At 35.0% G+C, this 4,506-nt stretch overlaps 1 pseudogene; it reads left to right on the plus strand.

Annotated features, from left to right (window-relative positions):
- The first annotated feature begins 2,304 nt into the window (after positions 1 to 2,304).
- LOC101958343 (jupiter microtubule associated homolog 1 pseudogene) lies at positions 2,305 to 2,659 on the plus strand (annotated as a pseudogene).
- Positions 2,660 to 4,506: the final 1,847 nt, after the last annotated feature.

A 4,506-nucleotide genomic window follows, 5' to 3' on the forward strand; every position in this document is an offset into this window, starting at 1 on the left:
ATTAGGTAATGACCTTATAAAATATTCTTGCATTTTTAAATTCAGTTTTCTCTCCTTGTTATTTTCCTGTTCATGTGCTTCTATCTCTGTGTTACAAGATACCTGAATGGAGGTAATAAGTATTGTTAGGTCAGTGGTGGCGACTTGGTGGTGACTTAATGGCAACTTAGAACAAAGCAGCCTGCACCAGAAAAGAACATCAATCAGATGCCGGCTGAAATACCTGTCAATCAGCCAGATCTCCTGACTAATACCTGTCAATCAGCAAGACCCCCTGGCCAATCCTGGAGTTCAGCCAACTACCCTGACCAACTCCAAGGGGACAAGGGACCCTAGAAACACCTTTTCCTGTCCCAAGCCCTTCCCATCCTGCCGTAAGCCCCATAAAAGTCCAGTCAGGTGGAGCTTCTATGTGGTTTCTCCTCAGACCGTTCCCCTGTCCCCCCATGGGTCTGATCGAGTTCTGCCCAGGAGTGATATCTCAATAAAGCCACCCCGTCTGATCTGACAAGTATCATATAAGTTGTGTGTGGTGGGTGCGGGGGTGGGGGGGGCGGTTCTGGAGATAAAACCCAGGATGTCACATGTTCTAGGCAAATACTATACCACCAAGTGCCACCCCAACCATATGTAAATACTTCTTGATTGTATTTGAACCACCATTTTTAAATAAGTTTTTGACATGATAGACTGACACGTCACACAATATTTTGTTATATACATTAGTCATTTCTAAGACATTATGGACAATTACCTATTTCAATGATAAATCAATTTTAAAATCTAAGTTGACACTTTTCATTGCTATATTTTACAAAATTAACTTTTGATTTAGGTGATTAATAATATGTAAAAGTTCAAGAAAACCTATAATGAAAAAGTGAAAATAAAGTAAAAAAGTAAAAAAAAAAAAAAACTGAGAGGTCAGATATCTAATTTATTGATGTTTATTTTATTTTTCACAAATCATAGAACCCCAAATCAAGTCAACAAACATGCAGAAAACAGAAAATTAAAATGGTTTATTGGTTGGTATAAATATGTAGTACAACCTATTGGAGATTGGCATGTTCCATAAAGAGAGGTAAGAATGAAGTCAATCAGTCAGAATCCAAAATAATCCTGCAACTTAATAGCTCTGAGTTTCTGTTTTCTGATTGAAAATCAGTTATTAGAACCCACTTCAGAGAATTGTGGTGAAGAGTAACTGAGGCAAAAAAAAAAACAAAAAACGTGTAACATATAAAAGTAATGGTCTGTAATGCATGGGAAATCACAGACTTTAGCGAATTTGAGAAATACTCATGTGCTTTACTTTATGCTTTTGGAAGCCCTTACCAATATATGAATTTATTTTTAACTTTCTACCTATAATTGAAATTCCTGAGACCACAAAATTTGGGCAGCATATTTAAATAAATATCACAATATCTAAAACACTATTTAAGTGCTCAAAAGTACTCAATGCAAATATGTAATAAGTCATGTAATTTGTATATTCTTGAAATTCAATCTAATATTTTAAGGTAGAAAGCATTACAATAAGCCAAATACATGAAAGAATTCTTTAATGGGCAAATTTTGAAATTACTTTTTAATTAATGCCTAAGAAAATGGATGTATTGTCAATAAAATATGAGGCATTAATGGGTATCATAATTCTGAATTTATTGGGAATTGATTTTTATATTTGGAGATTTTTTGTTAAAAGAAATGCATATTCATCTCCATTTTTATTTACATTTTAATATAAATGTAGATAAATCAGATAATGTTGGCCATATAGAAGCAGTTGGTATTGTCCATAGAGCTGATGTCACTTATTTCTCAGGAAGGCTCATGCAGTAGATATTTGTGACTCTTAAAAATCATTTTATATGGTTTTAATTATTAAATGAATGCAATTTCTAGTCTAAATGAATGGGAATCATTCACTATATATTTCTTAGTTTTATTTAAATTTTTTCTATCTTTCATGAATAAATATTTTTAATTTAAAATTCATTGGCCTGCAATCCCCATGGTTCTTCATTCATTTTTTTCCCTAAATCCATCCAATTTGTAAAATTGATTGATATGAGTATAATATTTTATATGACTATATATTTTAATTTCTTTTATGTAAATACCTAAAAGTGGATATGCTTGAAAAGAGGGTAAGTAGAAATCTAACGTTATAAGAAACTTTCTGGGTGGAGGCTCATGCAGTGGTGACCGGTTGTGGGTCTGGAGTTCTTCTGAGCCACTTGCAGCCATCAATTTTAGCAGTGTGCCTTGCACCAGCCTACCTTGCTCCCTGAGGCCATGACCAACACCAACACCTTCAAGGGTTTTGACCCTAAGATCAGGAATAGCTCCTGGGTTTTACAGCCTCCTCGGGCTGGTGGATCCAATTTCTCATTAGGATTTGATGAACCAACAGAATCATCCATGAGAAAGAATAAAATGGCCTCTAGCATCTTTGGAACACCTGAAGAAAATCCTCCTTCTTGGGCTAAGTTGACAGATGCCAAAGATAGTGGTGGAAGCAAAGATTTGGAATCATCTTGAGAAGAAATTCTTCACAAGCAAGCTGTGGAAACTTCTTAGATCTGAAGGAAGAAGGTGACATTCATAAAAATGGAGACACAGACCTGCAAGGCAGCCTGGGGCAGAGTGAAGAAAACCACTCCTGGCTAAGTCCAGCCTGGTCTTGAGTTAACTAACTACCCTAAACTTTGTCATTTTGTTTGTTTTCTTCATGCTTCTGAATGCACAACTTGAGCCTGACTCTATATATTTTGAATTTGTTTTATTAAAAATATACACTTAAAAAATGAGACTTTATAAAATGAGACTTTATTGGGCTGGGATTGTGGCTCAGCGGTAGAGCACTCGCCTAGCACGGGTGGAACCCGGGGGTTCAATCCTCAGCACCACATAAAAATAAAGGCATTGTGTTGTGTCCATCTACACCTAAAAAATAAATTAAAAAAAATGAGACTTTATATAAAATTTGAATTGTCTGTACTTGGAGCATTCAATTGATCTAAATAATAAAATTCTTGAGCTGGTGGTTCTATTGTGGTAATTTTTTTTTCTTTTTTCTTTTTTTTTGGTTTTATTTTATTTTTTTATTGGTTGTTCACAACATTACTCTTGACATATCATATTTCATACATTAGATTGAAGTGGGTTATGAACTCCCAATTTTACCCCAAATGCAGATTGCAGAATCACGTCGAATACACATCCACAATTTTACATAATGCCCTATTAGTAACTGTTGTATTCTGCTACCTTTCCTATCCCCTACTATGCCCCCTCCCCTTCCCTCACATGTTCTCTCTCTACCCCATCTACTGTAATTCATTTCTCTCCTTGTTTATTTTCCCATTCCCCTCACAACCTCTTATATGTAATTTTGTATAGCAATGAGGGTCTCCCTTCATTTCCATGCAATTTCCCTTTTCTCTCCCTTTCCCTCCCATCTCATGTCTCTGTTTAATGTTAATCTTTTCTTCCTGCTCTTCCTCCTTGCTCTGTTCATAGTTGTTCTCATTACATCAAAGAAGACATTTGGTATTTGTTTTTTAGGGATTGGCTAGCTTCACTAAGCATAATCTGCTCTAGTGCCATCCATTTCCCTGCAAATTCCATGATTTTGTCATTTTTTAAGTGCTGCGATTATTGTGGTAAATTTTTAATAACTAAATCCATTTCTTAATAACAATTGAGGTTTTCTATTTTCTTTGAGACAATTTGCGTAATTGGTCCTTAGAGACAACTGTTGTTTTGTATAAAATATCAAAGTTTTGGTCTAAAATTTCGATAGTAGTGATATTTTACTGATTTTGACTTATGTTTAATCTAGACTATATCTCTTCTTAAACTTTTTCTTCTTTGTCTTAATCTTGTGCAAGGGGTGTGTGTGTGTGTAGGTATTTGTATTTGTTTTAGAAGAGTCAATTTGTTCTATTGTTGTCCTTGTGAATTAAATTTTTGAAATCTTTATATATTTGATATTTTATTTTTAAATATAAAAAGAATAATTATATTTACTCTTCTTTTTTTGGTTCTATTTTTTGTTTATTTTCTAGGTTCTTATTTTGAAAACTTAGCTCCTTATTATGGTTTATAAATGAGTTGTTCCCAAAAGCTCCTGTTAATGCAGGAATATTCAGAGGTGAAATAACTAAATTGTGAGAACTATAACCTAATCAGTCCCTCCTGCTTTGAATGAACTGGTTATTAATCGTAGGCAAATAGATTATATCTGGAGAAGGTCAGTCACTAGGAGTGTGCTCTGGAAGAGTGCATCTTCCCTGTGTCCTCTTTCTCTCTTGGTCTCTGTTTCCTGACCCTGCCACGAGGGGAGCAACTTTCCTCTGCTGGGCCTTTCCCTAGTGATGTACTGCCTCATCTTGGGCAGAAAGCAATGGAGTCTATACACCATCAGCCCCAAATAAGCTTTTCATCCTCTAAGTTGTCTTTGTTGGTAGTTTGGTCCCTACAAAGAAGATGCTG

Source organism: Ictidomys tridecemlineatus, chromosome 13, assembly GCF_052094955.1.
Source record: "Ictidomys tridecemlineatus isolate mIctTri1 chromosome 13, mIctTri1.hap1, whole genome shotgun sequence".
Taxonomy (NCBI): domain Eukaryota; kingdom Metazoa; phylum Chordata; class Mammalia; order Rodentia; family Sciuridae; genus Ictidomys; species Ictidomys tridecemlineatus.